Source organism: Lucilia sericata, unplaced genomic scaffold (assembly GCF_015586225.1).
Source record: "Lucilia sericata isolate MDLA Ls3-8-SP2 unplaced genomic scaffold, ASM1558622v1 Contig000048F_arrow, whole genome shotgun sequence".
Lineage (NCBI taxonomy): Eukaryota > Metazoa > Arthropoda > Insecta > Diptera > Calliphoridae > Lucilia > Lucilia sericata.
The window spans coordinates 118849-139797 of record NW_023994085.1 but is presented as its reverse complement, the minus strand read 5'-3'; the positions used below and the strand labels follow the sequence as shown (position 1 = coordinate 139797).

The window sequence follows — 20949 nt, the reverse complement described above, 5'->3', positions numbered from 1 at the left end:
TGCAATTTTGTTAGTTTCAAACTCTCTCTTAAACTTTAGACCAAAATATCTAGATTCTAGTTATAAAATTTAACTATAAACTGTAAATTTCTTTAAAAAAAAACTATGTTTTTCAAAATGTATGTATTATATAAAAAATTTGTTTAAGTTTTAACAAAATTTGTTTATTAATTTTAATAATTTAAATATTATTTAAAAACTCTCCACCATAACTACTATATATTTATAATTAATTAAATCAGCACAAGGCTATTTACAACAATAACAATAATATTAATAATACAAAATTAAAAAAAAACAATTCACAGTTTTAAACTTTTTAAGCACAATTTATGTTGTATGTAACTTAATTAAAAAAAAAAAACTCTAAAACTTAATTTAAATAAAATATTTAAACAAATAAATACACAAAACCAACTTAGTAAATCTTTAGACTTAAAAACAATATACAAAATTAATAACAGAAAATCAAATATAATTTAGATGTTTAAATTTAATGAAAAACAAAACTAAAGTATGGCATCATTTGACATGTTATTCTTTAGAAAAAAAAAAATACAGTTATCGATATTTAACACAAATAAAAACAAAATTAAAATACAAAATAAATAAACATTTGTTGTTATTACTATTATGGAAGATTGAATTCGCCATTCGAATTTGTAGCGTCATGGGAATTTAAAGGTTTGTATAAACTGGAGTAAAATTTTAAAAATTGAATGAGCAAAAGGAATTGCAATCTAAAGCTTGATTGCAATTCCTTTTACTGAAAATAACCGGCTGAAAATAAAAAAAATTTGTGTAATTTTGTATTTTTAATGAAAATATATTTATTTTTTAAAACATTTGACAACGATTTCGTTTTTCTTTAAGATCAACATTTTAGTTAAAATTTTTATTTAAATATAAAGTGGTCCATAAAAACAACAAATAAAATTCTACTTAGGTTAGGTTAGGTTGATAGGAGGATGTATACTACATCAAATCCGAAGAAATACACCTAGGCCACTATCGGGCCTGTTGTGCGCTCCAATTCAAGAAAAAAAAAAAAAAAAAATAATTGTTCACTGAATGCATTATTTTTCCATGTTCAGAAACTCAGTTTCCTGGACGTAATTCCTAAGAATCTTCCAATCGGTGTTGGTTAAGAATGTTATTTCCGGAATAACATCACTTCCAAGATACTTGGATCTAACTTCGACGAATGCCTGACAATGGCAAAGAAAGTGCTCCAGAGTTTCACTGTCCTCTCCACATGCTCTACATTCGTCTGAATCCGCACGTCCAATTTTGTATAGGTGTGCTCGTAATCCTGTGTGTCCACTCAGAATACGTACCATCATACTAACCTCAGACTTGCTCGTTTTGAGAAGATTTCTCGTCTTGCTCTCATCAGGGTCACCCCATAGAATCTTTGTGGTTCTACCCACCGTTTCATTATTCCAAGAGGCCTTATGGGATTCTCTCATCCATATTTTTAATTCAGCTTTTGTTGCGTCGAATGTTTTGCGTTTGTCAGGTTAACTACATCGAGCTCCCTTCCCTTTAAAGCTATTACATTCGCCCTTTCGTTGCCGACTACTACCGAGTGGCCTGGTACCCATATGATATGAACCTTACCTCTGGGAGAGTATTCAGTTAAAGCTTTCTTACAATCCAATACGGTCTTAGATTTAATTCTATCACCTGATATCGCACAAATTGCCTTCTGGCTGTCGGTAAATATATTAAGCCCTGTAGGCGCCATATTTATTCTAATCCAATTTACACATTCCGTTATTGCTCGTACTTCTGCCTGGAAGCTTGTGTTATGATTAGGTAAACGGTGGTATATTTCTGTTTCTGGGTCTTCTATATAGAACCCCAGGCCCACTTTGTCCCCTAATTTAGAGCCATCCGTGTAGCAACGGATTCCTACTGGTATTTGCTCTAATGCTCCGCTTGACCAAGACATTCTATCTGGGATTAGCGTTTCAAAGTTTCCGACATATTCAGTGTCTGGTATGCGATCAGGCACGTCTGATGAATGTGTATAACCTTCCAATGTGTCCAGTATACATTGATGACGTGTCCTATAACCGTTTTTGGCCAGTTCGCCTAAAGTAGAGAGCCGTTCGGCTGTAAGCGCCGCCTCATATCTTATATATGTTTCAATGGGTGGAATATCTAGCAACGTTTCCAGAGCCTTGGTTGAAGTAGTACACATGGCACCACTTATACCCAAGCAGCATGTACGCTGAACTCCCTGTAGTAGTTTGATATTACACTTTTTGTCCAAAGCAGTCCACCAGATTATTGAAGCATAAGCTAGAATTGGTCTAATTACACTTTTATAAAGCCAATTTGTCATAGTAGGACTAAGACCCCATTTCATGCCTATGGTTCTCCTACATATCGCCCAGCACCGATGTGCCTTGTTGATCCTATCTTCTATGTGGTGTCTCCATTTTAATTTCCGGTCAAGTATTACACCTAAGTACTTAACTTTGTCTGTCACCGGTATCTTCTTGCCCAGGAAGCAAGGTTCAGTATATGTAGAAATTTTTGTCTTTCTTGTGAAAAGACAGATTTCCGTCTTCGCCGGGTTAACATTGAGGCCTCTCGGTTGAGCCCAGCTCAAGGCCGTATTCAGAGCTTCCTCAGCTCTTCTACACAAGTAATTTGGATCCTTTCCCTTTAAAAGTATTACGACATCGTCTGCATAGCAGACAGGTCTAAGTCCTTTCTCGGTTAGGGTCCTTAGGAGGCTATTAATCGTGGTAACCCAGAGTAAAGGTGACAAAATGCCACCCTGTGGTATACCGCGAAATACCTTTTTCCTGATAGTTATATCGTACATCTCGCAGCTTATCCATCTGTTCCTTAGCATGTAATTGATCCAGTTACGGAGCACCCGGTCAACATAAAACTGGTCTAGGGATTGGATAAGGGTATCAGTGTGCACGTTATTGAAAGCGCCTTCGATGTCAATGCATACCGCCAGTGTATACAGTTTTCTATCGAAAGATTCACCTATGTAGTGGACAACTTCATTTAAAGCGGTTTCCACCGATCGTCCCTTTACATAAGCATGCTGCTTATATTTAAGGTCTTTGTATGGTATGCTGCTTTTAACCATGCTATCGACTATCCGTTCCAAGGTTTTAAGTAGGAAGGACGTAAGACTTATCGGTCGATAGGACTTAGGTGTCGCATAGCTAGGTTTCCCTGGTTTGGGTATAAATATTACCCTTGCATCCTGCCATTTAACTGGGGTATATGCCAATTTTAAGCATGCAGTGAATATCTGTGACAGATGTACGGAAACCAGTCCCGCCTCCATCTGCAAAAGTGCCGGGAAAATTCCATCCGGCCCTGCAGCTTTATAGGGAGCAAAGCTCTTGATTGCCCCTTTAACCATGTCAGTTGTAATAACTATTTCCGTGTTACCCTCCCCTTCCTCCAATATCGGTTCATCTATGTTATTCGATATACCGGGTGGGAAATGAGAATCCATTAGGAGTTTCATTGTCTCCTCCATATCCTCAAGCCTCCTGCCCGTCTCATCGATCATAGATTCCGGTTGGACATGAGTTTTGGATAGGAATTTTTTTATCTTCGATACGTCATTTACGCTATCTACCTGTTCACAGAAAAGTTTCCAGGAGTCTCGTTTGGCTTTTCGAACGATTTTCTTATATTCACCAAGTTTATTACGATACTCATCCCAGTATACTGCGGTCTTTTTACGCCGTGCCCGGTTAAATAGTTTGCGAAGAGTCTTCCCAAGGTTCCGGATCTCCCCAGTTACCCAGGGTTTTTCCTGGGCAGATCTCCGCTCTCGCAGAGGGCAGCTGTCCTCGAACGATTCAACCAGGGCACTTGTGAACGTTTCCACTTTGGCATCTATATCCTCTTTATTTCGACATTGAAAAGTGTCCTGACCTAAACGGTTCTTTAGTAAGGTCCCGAACATTGTCCAATTAGTTTTAGACTTATTCCGAAACTTTATCGGCTTTGGTGGTGGCCTTAGTATTTTGAATCTTATGTACCGATGATCAGAAAAAGAGTGCTCGTCCGAAACTCTCCAATCCTGAATTTCGTTTATAAGCTCTTCTGAACATATAGTTATATCTAATACTTCTCTGATTCTATTGACGAAGGTAGCTTTATTACCTAAGTTCAATGTTATCAAGTCTTTAGTATTAAGGAAATCCATGAGGGCTTGTCCCCTGCGATTGGTGTTTGTACTATCCCAAGCTACATGGTGCGAGTTGGCATCACAACCTATTACAATTTTCTTATTTTTTCTTTGTGCCTCTTCAACCAGTTTCATCAGATCCGACGTTGGTGGTAGTGTCGGAGAATCGAAAGGCAGGTAAATAGATGCAAGGAATATGTTGCCACGACCTTGCTTCAGCACCGTTGCATCCGATGTTGATAATCCTGTTGAGAGGAGAAAACATAAGTTCTTGTGACATAAGATACATGTTCTCGGGCGAGATCCTGTATCAGCGTAGAAAAGTTGGAAATTTACGTGATTTAATCCAGAAAAACCTTGTTGCGAATCGTCCAAGGTTCCTGGATTAAAGCTATATGTATTTTACCTGTGTGTTACTTAATTTAAGATTTTTTTCTATTTGAGCGCTTTGACACAATATTAATACAAAATATTGGTCAATGGAAACACCTCATAATACGCTACACGAATATTAAGTAAATTTTTAAATTCTTGGAATTTAGTACCACAATTTTAAAATTGATTCAGTTTATGAACAAGCAAAACTTATTAACATCAAAGTAATTTTCGAAAGTCCGATTCCGTCTTCTCTGATATAGTGTTTTACATTTACCGGACATTTTTATTTCCCGGGAATTCCCGCCTAGAACTAATTTTAAAGAAAATTTCTTATTATTTTGAAGACATTTATAGTTAGATACAAACAAAAGTTCTAATAACGAAAACCGGGGTCATTTTAAAGCAAAAATCTTTCGCGGCAAATCGATTTTCTAAAATCATTCACAAACGACATTACGTGTATTTTTAATGGCACAATCTACATGTTTGGATAATAAATTGGAAGAGGGATTAACGGCAGCCCCTATCCCAGCTTTATCAACTTATATATGCCGTGGGTCAAACAATAAAACTTGTTTATATCAAAAATTCCAATTTTATATTAAAAACTTTTAAATTTTGTTAGAGTAAATATTGAAAAATTATTGTTTATACCTTATATGGAATGGGTAGGGACGATTTGAAAATTTCAAAAATTGTATAAAAGTTATAAACCTAATGTACATATCCCGAAACATTTCTTTCGGAATATTTTTTCCCTACACCACTATAGTGGAGAGAGTATTACGGACTAGCTCATCTACACCAACCGTAAAGTATACCAATCGGCTATGTCTGTTTCTCCGTCTATGTAAACCTTGTAATCAAATCAGAATTGTCAATTATGAAGACCTATCATTGTCAATTATGAAGACCTATTGAAAATTCCGTCTAATATATTTATCTCTTCAAAAACTGGAAAATTCCAGAAATCATATATTATAATTTTTCTAATTGCTTTTTTCTCAAAACTATATTTTTTTAGTTATTTCTCCAGCAAAAACTTTAATTTCCAAGTATTTGGATAAAATGTAAAAATTTACTTATAGAAAGCATTTACGTCACTATTTTAAAACTTTGATGACATGGGATGCAAGTACTTACCACGCTTGCTTACAAATAGGGAGTTAAATAAGTAACCCCTATGATCGCTTTATGTCCGAACTATGCGTTTCACGTCAAAGCATTGAGTGCTTTTCATACCTACTTCGTATTCTACACTTCAAGTTACATGCAATGCTTTTTAAGCGTCAATTTTTTGTTTTATTTAAAAAAAACTTCGCGTTTTTAATTAAACTTGTTTTAATTCATTAAAATTGATAGATCACATTAAAAATTAATATAAATTGTCAAAATCAGCTGACATGTTGTGACTCTTATAAAAGTAGAAAATTGATCTACTTTAAGCATTCTACGCGTCAAGGCATTCTTTTGTACTTGTAACATAGCATACAAATATATTGATTCTACTTTTTTGACAAACGCGTAGAATGCGAGAAAGCGTAAAACGCGTGCTGTGGAACCCCAGCTTAAAGCTGGAGCCTTTTCGCGTCAATGCCTTTCGTGCTTTTTATACCTTCTTTGCGTCCTACGCATCAAGTTACATGCGTATACGCGTGCTGTGGAACCCCAGCTTAATAGTTTTTGTACAAAACAAAACTCAAAAAGAAAAGGTCAGGACTAAAAAGTATAAAGTTATTTGTAAGCCTTTTATCAAACACCTGTTATATAAATACTACTTCCCGTATTTATCATAATTTTACAAAATACCAACACCTTATACAAACCCTCTTACACCCTTTGCCAAAATATGCATGCATAAATTATTAAGACATGGAAACTCTGCATTTGTTTTTTGCTGTTCTTTTGCTTTCTCTTTACTTCGCCACTTGTCAATCATTTAATTGGTTTTCGTCGACATTAGTGCGCGTTTGTCTTAATGGTGCGTGTTAATATAAAAATTGTTAAAATCGTTTAAAAGTGCATAATTAATTTAATATTAATACTTATTAACTAATAGTGCAAATAAGTAAATAAATAAAAGTGATAGTGTTTTAGCAATTGCCTTTTAGTTGAAAAAAAAAGAATTACTTTGTATAGCAAAAAGTTTTGTTTATAACAATCTGTCTATTGTGGTTGTTGCTGTTTTTTTAGTTCCCTCTATTGTTGTCATTGTTTATTTAATATGTTTGTTTATTGTTTATTGCATACATAAAAAGTTTAATTTACATGAAAATATAAAATTTATAACTTTCCAACGAATTATTAACAACAAATTTTGCTTTTGCATGCTTCTTTTCTATTTCATTATACATATTTGTTTTTGCATCTGCAAAAGTATTTTGTTGTTTTGTTTTTGCATAGAGAGCTTAATACAAAATAGCAACAACAAGAATATGTGAAGGTAGTGGCAGAGTTGTTATATTAGGTACTAAAACAGGGCATTTGCAGTAAATTGTTTTTGTTTATTACTAAAAACTTATGAAAATAGAAATGAAAAATGAAAGTGTGTGTGAATAAATTTCAATTGATGCTGCGTTGGTGGTATTTACAACGATGTCATCGTCAATTCTGGGGTGAGTGATTTATATTTATATTTTTTATATTGTTGATACTGCATATTATAATGAAATAGATATTGTTAAAATCAGAATGTGATAAATTTTTCATAATTTTTTGTATTACATAGTGAGACAAAATAACCGAAACAAGAGAAGTGATACTGTATTTCTGATAGGTATTAACAATAAGAGTTTGTTTTTGAAATTTGTTAATGAGTTTGAAAGGAGAATGTTTATATATCGAATCCGAAAAAATGCACCTAGTCCTTTATCGGGCCTGTTGTGCGCCTATTAGCCAGTGCCTCAGGTGGAAATCAAACCCACCACCTCCGGTCTACCAGACTAGAACTAACCCACCGGAAGCCTTATTAGGAAGGACTTAATAGCTATTACTTTTAAAATATTTTAACCTTTTTTAAAAAGATCGAAATTTCCCGAAAATTTAGTGGTTAATAGAGTTAATAGGGAACAAAATAGAAACACAGAAAAAATACGCTAAAATGTAGTTTGAATAAACCTCTCCACTTCATTATACATAAATACATACGTATTCGACCAGTTGCACACGTGTTATCCAAAACGTCTATAGGACCCGTTACAGAATTCCTATCCTATTTAAAATAGTAAATAAATTAATTAAAACTTTAAAAATCAATAACTTTAAACAAATTTCATTCCCATATTGAAAAAATTGGTCTATCTAGGATATTGTAACTGCTAAAGTACTCATATTTTGTTTGGTCAATATTGACATTCACATCAGCATTTTGGGGAAAAAATTAGCGAAATAGCTTTAGTAGCCTTGGCATCTCCTATATTAATGAAATACTAACAATTACGGAATACCGATTGGAATTTGATCATAAAAACATGGGGAAGGTTGTCATCCTTATAAATTATATTTAAACTCGGTCTGATTCAAAAAAATCAAATCTTTAGCTCCTGTGAATATTAAACCTAAACTATTTAAAATGTAGTAATTTTCTCAGTTAATTTTTAAAACATTAGTTTAAAAAATGGAAAAATGAGCTAATAAAAAAAACAAGTAAGAATTTATAGTTGGGCATGGCCGACCATATGATATCCTACACCCGTGATTATGTTACAAATTTTGGTTATTTTTTTAATAATAAAGTATTTAATTTCATTTCAAAAAAGGGATTTTCTAAAAAAGGGGTTATATAGTATGGGGGGCAGAGGGTTAATATGGTCCTACTTATCCTTATAAATTTTGGCCTACATAAGTTATTTATGCAGAATATCATCATGATATTAGTGTTTATAAGTGAATTTTGACCATTTTCTGAAGAGGACTTTATATGGAGGATAGGGACAAATGAGGCCCGATCATTACGAAAATCAGCAGTATCATTAAGACATCAAACTAAGTTTTGCCGATATTTGGGTTGTATGGGGTCTATACAATATAATGGACTGATTTAAACCATTTTCTATAGGCTTCATCCTTGGATCAAAAGAGTATGTGTAGTCTATATTGACTAGCCTATGGAATAATCTATTGACTAGTTTGTGGACTATTCTATTAACTAATCTACTGACTCGACTATAGTCTAGTCTATGGACTAGTATTTTGGCTCCTCTGTAGACTAGTCTCTTGAAGAGTCTATGGACAAAGATAATGATAAGTCTATTAACTAGCTTATCAACAACTCTATTGCCTACTCTATGAACTATGTCCCAGCCAATTGGCAAGTCTATGTACTACTTTATGTACTAGTCTATTTCCTAACTTATTGAGAAGTGTTTTAAATAGATAAAAAATACTCAACAATCTTGAAGTGATATCCAGTCCAAATAAACCAGTCGAATGTATTTAATATAAATCTTAAAACTTAATGGCATCTGCTGCCGGTTAAAACAAAAAAAAAACCAACCATACGACAAAAAATTCACTATTGTCTTATACAAAACAATTAACAAAAAAAAAAAAAACGTTTTTTTTCCTTGTATTCATTTTTCAAAATTAATAAAATCTCGCATCAATCCAATAAACTTCTTTGGATCTTTGTGGCGTTATATCAAATTACAGCCGTTCGTGCTCATTTACAAACTCATTGTTCATTCAACCATTTTCATTATTATCATCATCTCATACAAATGAGTTTACGCCTCAATTTCTTTTCATACATGGAATTTTTATTTTATTTATTTTAAGGAAAGAAATAAAACTCAAGAAGGAAAAAAAACCTCGACACGAGCCATATTTCAACATTAGCATCTGTAAATCATTGGAATGGTGGTGTTTATTGCCTTTTCGATTGAGGAAGATACTTTTCTTTTCAGTTTGTGCTCTGTCTCGTAGTTCTTGTTGTTGTTTTTGTACCTTTGACTTCCTCTTAAATTGGGTGCTAAATGTGGACAATCACACAACAATAGAATTTTTACAATGCGATTGAGTACGACGTAGTATTAAAAGGTTGCAAGTTTTTGTTGTTGTTGTTGGTGGCAGTGGTGGTTTTTGGTTTGTTGCAACACTTTACTATTTAATTTGGGATTTTTTCCTTTTTATTTGAAGGGCATCATCTACTGTGTATCATCATCTTAACACAAGGGTCAATTTCAAGGTTTCTACTTTCTGTTACATATAATTTTGGGGTAAAACTTATATATTGACTTCTTTTCCTTACGGTCAATGGTTGTTAAGTGGCATGAAAACGTTCAATTTATTATTTGGTTAGAAAATTTGTTTCCAATACCTTTTTTATAGAATTTATTGTGAAATATCAAATTTTGGAAATTCCTAATGGAATTTGTATTGAGGTTTTTGGTTGTTTTTATGTGTCTGATTTTTTTTGCAATATTCTACAGGAAATTGGATTTTGTGTTAATCGTTGTTGAAATCTAATCTATTAAAGTTTAGTTTATGTTTATGTTCACAGTTTTTATTTATAAATATTATGGTACATTTAAGCTTTTTATAGAAAAATATAAAAACATTTTACAATAGTAAATTTATAATAGAAAACTTAGATATATCTCTATAGTAAATATATCTACTACTAAAACTGTTTAGGTCAAAGGTCAAAATTTGCAATATTTTGGAATTCTCAGTGTACAATAACGGTTGTATTCAATAAAAATAACTAGAATTTATAGTATAAAGTCTGACATTTAAAAAAGCAACAAAAAAGCAAAATTAACCCCTTAAATAACTTGAGAACAATTTAAGACCAAAGTTAAAAAGATTAAAAAACACTATCAATATGTATAATACTCTACATAACTAAAAGAGTAACGAAAATAAAACAAAAAAATTACCTATTAAGTATAAAAATTGATTAATTAACCCTTTACAGGCTTTAAATTTTAGCAAAAACTGAAAATATAGCTTAACAACTTAAAGAACTGTTAAGTATAAAGAAGGGGACGGCCTGTAGTAAAATTTTTATACTCACCATCCGACCGACAAACTATATACATGTATTCTGGGTCCTTATTAAAGTCTAAGCCATGTCAGTCCGTCTGTCTGTTGAAAGCAAGATAGAGTACGAACGAGAAGAGTTGAAAGTTTGCATAAATATTCTCTATCGTTTGGTATTGAAAATGGGCAATAACGGTCCATATTTTCGCATAGCCCCCATACATGTGGCCTCCCGAAAAACAGTTTAACAGCCATAGCTAGTTTGGAAACATCAGTATTGCAATGATATTCAAGTTTAATATGAACAGAAATCTCCTTACGAGGATCAGTCTATAATTCACCCTACCCCCCATATAAGGTCCCTCTCCGAAATGATTATAACGCTCATAACTCGCTTCAAAATGACAGTAAAGCAACGAAATTCAACATAAATAAGTTTTAAGCGAACTGAAATCTCTCTGTCCAATTTTATGGGGTTGGTCCATAATTTCCCTAACCCCTATATAAGGTCCCCGGAGAAAATGACTATAATGCTCATAACTTGCTTCAAAATTATAGTAAATTAACAAAATTCGACATAAACAAGTTTTAGGGGAACTAAAATCTCTTTGTGCAATTTTATGAGGATTGGTCCATAATTGATCCTACCGCCTATATAAGGTTCCCTTCGGAAAATGACTCTAAAGCTTATAACTTGCCTCAAAATTATAGTAATGCAACTCCAACTTCATTACAAAGTCCCTTTTCAAAAATGACTATAACGTTCATAACTTGCTTCATAATAGTAGTACAGCAGAGAAATTCGAGGAACATAATTCTCCTTGTCAATTTTTTTTTGAGGATCGGTCTATAAATGACCCTATCTCCAATATAGAAGATTAGATTAGATATGTTTGCTATAGAAGATTACACAGGACAACGAAATAAAGGATTGGAAAACTTTAAAAACCAATTGGACTAGATTTTATGTATTTTTAGGCTCTGATCCGAATCTAATATCGTTTTGTCTTTAGTCTTTAGTTCATATTATATTTACGATTAAGGATTAATTTCAATTATTGCACGGCTTGAGTTTGACCTTCACTGTTTAGGGTTAACATCTTTCGATTTTATTAAAAGTTTAGGTATATGTTTCCTATTAATTTTTTTAATTTGAAAAGTTTTTATATACATAATATGCATTAGAGTAAGAAATTAAGGCAAATCTCAAAAATATATATTAACAAACAATTTTTTCTCTGAAATCCTAAAAATCGCAGGTACCGCTTATCTGTGAGAGATTGGCCTAATTTCTTTACATGGAAATTTTTCCAAACATTAAAGTTTGCTTAACAAAATTGTTAAAAGTTTCAAACTGCTATCTAATAAGGATAAAAACTCTCATTTAAGTTAATAGGAATATATTTAATGTAATGATTTTTCCATAATGAATTTATATAACTAAAAGTTTAAGTCTAAAGGCAGAGACGGTCACATCTGTAAAATTGGAGAATTTAATATTTATATATAGATTCACGGGGATTAAAATATCAAAATATGGACAATTTGTCATTTTCGGTATCAGCACACCAAATAAAACTAATCGTTGTCCTGAGTTATACAAATAACTTAACCCTTATAGATCCAAATGTTGGACCGAAAAAATAAGAAAAAATACTATAGACCCCAAATAAATTGATCTAGAATACTAAAATTTGGATCCATTCCATATTCTGATAGGAAATACATTTATGTTTAATGTTTTAAATATTTTTTTCCTAATTATTTGTTTCTTGCTTTAAATTGCCCTCAATGACCTCTAACCAATAAGCCCTGTTTTGGAATTTCATTTAAAAATAGTAATAAAATTGTATTTATAAACATTTTACGATAAAAAATTTGTTTGTGCGAAAAAAAAAGGTTTTTATATTTTACTTTTTTTTGTTGTTTTAAATATTAATTTCTCTGATTATTTATGTGTTGCTCCAAATTGTGTCCGTTATCAAAAGGCGTCAACGGATGTACGTTCAAGGTTTTCCGTTTCTGTGTTCAGTCAGTGCATACAGCAACGGAAGTGTTTAAGTACCACTTCCACTAAAACCAATCTAGTCCAAAGCACAGCATGACATTGAAAATAAAAATGAACATAAAAGTAAATATTAAACGGAAAATAAACGAAATGGGAATGAGAATAAATGTTAAAGAAAACTAAATTCAATTGCAAGAAAGAACGAAACACTGACGAGACATTTTAATCCCTTAAATGATGCACATTTATACACACATACAACCATTGCAAATGCCATTAATAAGGAAATGTTGCATTAAATGCCACTGCTGAGTCAAGAAATGTTCACATGTTTGTTTGTGGCAATATGCAAAATGTCGAAAAAACCAACAACAATAACACCATTAAGAATGAAAACGAAATGCAAAAAAGAAGACAAATAAAAAGAAAAAAAAATAATAAAAATAAACATACACCAATTGGCAAAGAGTCCGAAGAGAGTGTGTTTGTATGTTACATGTTGGTGTGTGTGATAAATGCAACACAACAGCCGTGTTCCATGTTCACATCGATTAATAACACAGCAACTTTTGAACACAACTCGAACTTGAATGCCCCTCTAGCGGCAATTTAAACTTTTATTTAGAGTTCCGCCCACAGATCGTTCCCGTCCATCTACAGTTTAATAAGCCAATACAAAAAAAGAACTTTAGCATTTTTAACCATACAGACAGACATGCATACATGTTGCATTCACACACACATACACTCACTCACTCACTTAATGCCCCTGCCTGTCGTCTGTTCTTGTGGCACCACAAAACAAACAGAAAAAAAATTATATATATTGTTTCAATGTGTGTTTGTGTTTCCTTCATCAGGCTGATGGAGAGAAGCAAAGTGGTTCCTTCGTTAGTAGTACTCATAAAAGTTTGTTGGAAAAAAAAAATAATGAATAACAAGGGAAAATATAATAAAAAAATACACCGAAACAGAAACAACAGACTGTGTTTGCATTGCTGATGACGAACACAAATGTTGCAATATTCAGAAAACGAATATTCGAAACAGACACGCAAACAACGCAGCACAACGCCACTCACTTTATTACACTACCCGCCACAGTTGTACAGGTACAACAGGAGGGCAAACGCAAGGCAGGAGCAAATGTGGCAGCAATAACAATATGAAATTGCACACAATTTAACATACAAACACGTACGTAAGAGGAACTTTCATACATACATACATGTCCCTCTGTCTGTCTGCATGTTTGTCTGTCTTCCCGTATCGTAATCGACAGGCAACTAACTTTAGTTTTGGCTTAATGTTGCAACATACACTGCGATTACAAGAGCACTATTCGTACATCCATCCATCCAGTCGTTGCAAACAAAAAACCCAAAAGGCAAAGGCATACCGAAATACTCTTCGTCGTTGTTGTTGTTGTACGACTATGTATTATTCACAATTTCATTTAGCTGGTTGCTGTAGTTGTTCCTGTTTTATGTGCCTGGTTTTATTTGGATGACTAGTTGGCATGCCATTTATTTGGTATGTCATGCCATTACCATCCATGGCACATCCAAACAAAAACTTGCAATAATATCAGCAACAACAAAAAAAAAAACTTTGCAACTAAATATGACTCTGAAGGAAAAATGAAAAAGAAACTTTTGTATTTGTTAAAAAGAATAAGGCTTTTTCCACACCAAGCCAAGTCTCTAGCATCAGGGCAAAACTACGTACACACGATTATAACACATGAACTCTTTCAAGTGTTTGCCAATTCTATTTCAGTATCTGTTGATGATGTTACTTGTTGTTTTTCCGACAACGACACGTTCAATACTCGCTAATCGGCGAGATTTTAAAATGTTGTTATGATTTCAGAAATCGTGGACACGCTATAGTTTTTATTTTAGTTAAAAATATGATAATGTTAATAATTCCCTTGATTCTTTGTATATTTTTGCTTTTATGGCCAGATATCCGATCCACTCTCTATGAAAAATCACGAGTTTTTATGAGAATCAAAACACTGATAAAAGCAACATCGCACTATATGACATTCACTTCTGCGGTCGGTACTGCGAAACTATAATGTTGCTTAACTTCGATAAAGCGGGACAGAAGCAGATCAAACGTTTTGTTTTTTCTCTTTCGAACTGAATACCTCAGCAATTTTGCAATGCCTTGCCACCACAGCTATCAGTAATCGAACGCTTATAGAGAGTGTATGACAAAAATCGAAAAGTATCCACTGTATTCAGTACAAGAGCAGATTACCTATTAACTAATTATTAGCGTTTTTTTCTTGAAGGCCAGAGCCAGTTTTAGCCATTTCATTCGCATGATGTGGTTAAATCTACCCTGCACCTCGATTCAAGTTTCAATATTTCTTTGTCTCATTTAGTGATTTTCGATATTCTCGAACCAGTCTCCATGTTTGTAGACAAATTGGTACAATTGTACATTTTTTGGCATAATGCGATCTTGGAAAGTACAATGTTTCACCAATACCCCACTCTGTACAATTTTAAATTTATTTCCTCATTGAAATAATACGGACTTCGGTCAACTTTTTACTGAACTTCTGAAAATACAATTTATCTTTTTTATATGCTCTCATAGTTGTAATCTCAGTAGGAAGTGATTTCAATCAGACATGGACTAATAACTTTTACCAATAAGAGTAATTTTAAGTGATACGTTCTTTTATCGGATTGCTAAAATTGTATATAAATTTAATGGTCTTTTAAGTGCAATTTCGAATAGACGTTTAAAGTTCTTTCTACTAGATTTTGGACTTATCTCTGGTCTAGTCCATTAACTAGTTTAGTGAATTAATCTTTGGTCTAGTATATGGACTATTCTATAAACTAGTCCATTGTCTAGTCTTTAGAGATGTTCCATGTACATTACAGACTACACTATGACTTAGTTTTTGGACTATTATATCGTCTATTCAATACACTTCTCTAATGTTTAATCTATAGACCAGTCTACAGTTTGGAATATTATATCGTCTATTCAATACACTTCTCTAATGTCTAATCTATAGACCAGTCTACAAACTAGTTTCTTCTATAAAATACTCTGTTGTCTAGTTTATAGATTACTCTACTGTGTAGTCCATAGAGACTATTTAGTCTATTGACTTGTCTATGGATCAGTTTAATGACCTATTCATCTATGGGCTAATGTATTGAACAGTTAATTTCCTAAAAATATCTGTTAAGGTACTATTTGTTAGGGTCATTTAATATTCAAAATATTAAATTTCAAAATCTTAACTGTTCATATATTGATTAGTTTACTGAGAGGTTTACGGACTTATGAAGCCAATAGTTTTGAAATTTTGATTTGTTTAACTCAAATGTAAAAGTACCATCAGATATCTTAATACAACATAATTGATCAGGAAGAAGTGTTGGCAGCAGTAGTGGAGAATGAAGGCAAGTCTTTCTTAAATAGGCCTATAGTCGATACTACTAGAAAAAAACTTTTGATAACTAAACTTTGAATTATCGTATTAACCTGTAGAGGAATAATCTAACTAGTAGGAAGAACTCCAACCTGAAAAATACCCGTATAACGTGTCAACAGTGTATATCATATTATTGTATGATTTACACATAATCCTCCTATTTGTGCGTTAACTTACCACTTTTTTAGTTTACACATCCATATTTTTACCAGAATACTGGTACTTAAACTGTAATAAACTCTTCTCCTTCCCTTTGGAGGGAACTTAATAATACTCATATCGTATACAGTCATATAGCAAAGACTATAAAAAATAAATTCTACCTACAACGAGTGCGAGTACGAGTACAAAATGGCAAATTGCCATTTAAACAAGTCATACAAATGGGTTAAACAAATACATAGAATAAATATGTATAAGAATAGGTATCCATCCGTTTCGTATTTTGTCGAAAAAGGACATAAAGAACATGGTATAAATAAAATTAATATCTGTACGCATTGTTTTCACATCTTGTTGTAGTGTTTTTTTTTGTACGAATAAGTCTGTGATTGTGAGAGCTGCTTGGAATGTTTCATTTCCAATTCAATGGGGACCATTAAGGTTTGTGATAAAATGTTTCAACTTGAATGGGTTTTTAATGTGATGGTGGTAAAGACACGTTTTTTTCACCATAAAGTGTGGAATGGGAATTTTTTCTTTTTATACGTGTTTTGTGAAATATAATCGCACAACTAATTATGGTAAAATATTACTTTTATAAAATATTTGATGTGATTTTTACTTGATGATTATACTCATATAATAATATATACTCCTGTTGCATTAATTGAACAAATTCTAACATCCTATTTAAGGAGTAAGACAACTCCACAATGTCGTAAGGAATAGTTGTGGTTCTTTTTTACTTTTAGAACGATTAAATGTATCCAAAAGAGTCCAATATCAGTTAATCTGTTTCCGACACAGATTATAATATTTATGGATTTAACTTAAAATTCAATGGTATTTTAAAAGAAATCTAAACTAAATTGACATTCATTCTATTAAGTCGTAGCTTCCGACGGCAACTAAGCTATTCACTAATATAACACACACAATTAACTAAACTTTAACTTGTTTCTGTTTAAAAAAAAAATCAATTAAATTTTTAATTTAGATGCAATCAAACCAATCAATTTAAATAAATTAATTTCTTCTCGACTAATTTAATTCAAAATTTTTCCACTAAATATTCCTATTAAAACTGGCAAGTTCCAAAGGTGTTAGTTGTAATTTAATTCTTTTTTTTTCGAACAAATTAATAAAAATAAATGTTTAAAAAACTAATGTCACAATAGACACATTTAATACGATTAAATTTCATTCATTCATTAATTAACTCGCATTATGAGGGATTTTGTTGAGTTGATTTTTTTTCTTCTTCTAAATTTCTTTCATTTTATCAATTTATTAATACCTTAGAAGTGAACCTCTAAAAGAGGAAAGCAAATTTGATAGAAATATCTAGTTGGATAGATTAAAATGTTTAACATACAAATGAGTGTAAAATATGTTTATGAGGCAACTTTTACTCTCAACGTTAGAGTTAAGGGGTTTTTTAAGATTTTCATAAAATCATTCATAAATATGCAGGAGACAGAATTTGAAGGTATTTAAACTCTTAAAAGAGAGAAATTATTATTTTTGGTTATTGGTTAAATTTTTTTCTTAAGTTTAGAAATGATTTTTGAAAGATCGGCAAATTGTTGTAAGTCGACAAACATTTTCAACACAAAAAGAGTTCTCCGAACTGTTTTAACAACAATCAGATTTTTAAGATGTTAAATCTTAGAAATATTCAATGGTGGCCTAAATTTTACTATATGAGTCATAAACTTTAGTATAATTTTGAAAATCCCTCATTTTAGTGTTATTCCAATCCCGGGGAAAAGAGGGGTTATCAGTATCTCTATTCTGGCGGGACTATATAAATGATCAAATGTATCCTCGACCTTTCCTGGGAACGATATGACATGGGATCGAACCAAAGAACATACACTCTGATGTTACGGGAACTCATAGCCCGCTGGGCAGAGTTTCGAACTATGTTTTGTGCCGCTTATTGGAGAGGGCCCTTCGGAGTGCTTGTGGTGCCAGTAGTTTAAACCCAAATTCGCGGGAAGAGAATGTCGGTTAAAAGACTAATGCACTGTAAAGTCTAGAATTCGGAATAAGTTCTGTGCTGTTCCCCCAGGGCATGTTTCCTTGATGACAGACCCTCATCTTGGTGTATTGCAAGCACAGGGTTACCCCTAGTCTGCCGGGACTATAAACTGGAGATGTCAATTCATTCCTCGGACATACTTTAGAATGATGTTTCGAACCAGAGAACCACATAGTCTTTTACGACGGGTGGCTAGTTGCCGGCAGGACTTGTCCAGGCTGGTCAGTTGGTTGATGTTTCTTCGGGATCCACGTAGTAGCTGTGGTTTAAACCCAAATTCGCAGGGAGAGAATATTGGTTTAAGGACTGACATATCCTATACCTAATGGGTTGGATAATTCTCTCTTCAAATGACACAGGTCTGTTTAAAAAGCAGCATATGCTTGATTTCTTACCGGAGGAAATAGAACTGATGAAAAAATTAGTGAGTGATCGGGAAAGTCTCTATATTTTGGAGATTAGTATTGATTAAGTATGCTTTTTTACGCTTCGAGGCAGTTCTAGGTGCTGTTACTATCTCAATGCAATTTTCGGGGCAATTATTGGGTTGACTTTTGAAATTCATACATCCTTTGTCACATAGATCGGTTCATATAGAGGGATCCTGATCCATTATTCTAGGTATTTCGGATTACCATATATGTCTCTACGTGCTGCAATTTTGTGATGTGATTGTGCGACTAATGGTTGTGAATACTATACCATTGAATTTTTCTCCCTTTTCTAGATATGTTCAGGGTTTACTCTATTCATACCAACTTCACCACAATGTGTTTTCTGTGAGTAAGAACAAGTTCTAGGCTTATTTGATATAGTCTCTAGGTCTTGTTGCCAACTCCACAGATATCATCCCATCTGCGTTTTTGTAAACGGAAGTGATGTTTTTGCATCTCGGAAGTTAAGAAACGGGGCGGCAATGGTCAGAGATTAGTTAGCTCGAGTACTTCAACAAAGTGCTTGTACATGGACCGTGTAAAAAGCACGAAGAGGCGGTGGTGAGTCCTCAATCAGCCCACGCTGTAGTTGAAATAACAATGGCCAACACGGCAGGTGTTCATGTAAAGCTCTTCGACTTCTTGACTCCGATTCTGTAGTTATTTATAATTATCCACAAAAGTTTACCGTAATTCGATTATAAATTAAAGAATTATTTTAAATAAAAAAAAAACATATAATACCTTTAAGTATCTGCAGACTGGTGTAGTGCTTTTGCCGGTCTATCTTATCAATGGGACAGGTTTTCTTATTTATATTTCTTTTCGTGTATTAGGTTTTTTTTATTTTTCAATTTTCTAACAAATAATAATCTTTATAAATTAATGAGGCGTCTTGTATTTTTTTTTAATAAAAAGCAACAATATGTATAAATAAAAAAACAAAATAAATAATAATGAATTTGAAAAGATCAGCAAATTGTTGAAATTTTAAACAACTATTTTGTGTATATATTTTTAGTTTTCTTTGCTTTTATAGTTTGTTTACAATTTAACAGTATGAATTTAAAGTTTTTTCAAAATTTTGTTTGGCTAAAATATTGAATAAATGTTTGCTTGGCTGCTTGCTTAACATAAGCAGTCGTGGCCGAGCGGTTAAGGCGTCTGACTAGAAATCAGATTCCCTCTGGGAGCGTAGGTTCGAATCCTACCGACTGCGAAGAAAGTTTTTTTTTTAATTTTTTCCATATTTTTTACTTTAAAAAATTTAATAAATGCCTGTTTCATTTTAGTTTCATTAAGACATTTAAGCCCACCCACAACTTTTATTAAATGTCTGTTTCATTCGTTGTCTTAAGATTATTGTTGTTGTAGATGTTGAAGTTGTTGCTGCGTTTTTTTATTTTTTTAATAATGAAGCTCTTGGTAACCATAAAACGACATCATCCAACAACCCATACATTTATTTCATTTCATTCAATTCATTTGATTTCATTTCATTTCTAAATTGTTGGTCTGTCTTGCTGTGTTGTGGCTGGAGTGTGTTGTTATTGTTGTCGCTGCTGTTGTTGATGAAGGAGAGGATGCTGTTGATGAGGTTGGATACGTAGATATTGAGATGAGTGCATATAGATGTGGATGTAGTGGGTGATACCTGTTATTGGCCTTGTTGTGATTATGGATTTCGAGCCTTTATTTTTTTGTTATGGTACAAACATATAAAAAATAAAATAAAAATGAAAATATTTTGTCTCAAAATGTTGTTGTGTGTTTAGTAGCTGTATGTATGAGTTTCCTGGGTGTCAGTCTTCCTGCACTCGTATGTTTCTTTGTTTGTGTCTGGTGGGTTTTAACACCATCAAGAGGACATTAAGATTGCGGGTGTGTGTCTTTAGAATTGTTGCTATTGTTGTTGTCTTCTGTTTGGGGGCATATAATTCATGTTAAAATAAACATTGTTAACATAACAACTAAACGAACGAACGAATGAATGAACGCAACGCTGTGGAACACCTTCTGAACTTGTATACAAAACAAAAATTAAATAAAAGAACAGCAGTATTTGCTGTTGAACCACGACGACAACAACAACAACATTGTGCGTTCTGGTGGTATTTCATTCAAAGTTATTGTTTGTTGTGTGTTTATTCTTACCTGAGGTCGGTCGATTTGGTCGCATGGTCTTTTCTGTTATTGCTCTTTTCTGCTGACGCTTTAGCTTCCGATAATGTTAATGGTAATATATAAATATTTTTTGTTGTAGAGTGCTTCAGCCTTTGCATGTCATGCCAT

The 20949-nt window shown here is 32.9% G+C and overlaps 1 non-coding gene across 1 annotated transcript; it reads left to right on the top strand.

The window, feature by feature from the left end:
• The first annotated feature begins 19794 nt into the window (after positions 1 to 19794).
• Trnas-aga lies at positions 19795 to 19876 on the top strand. Its single transcript has one exon. It is a non-coding gene; the product is annotated as a tRNA-Ser (tRNA).
• The last annotated feature ends 1073 nt before the right edge of the window (positions 19877 to 20949 follow it).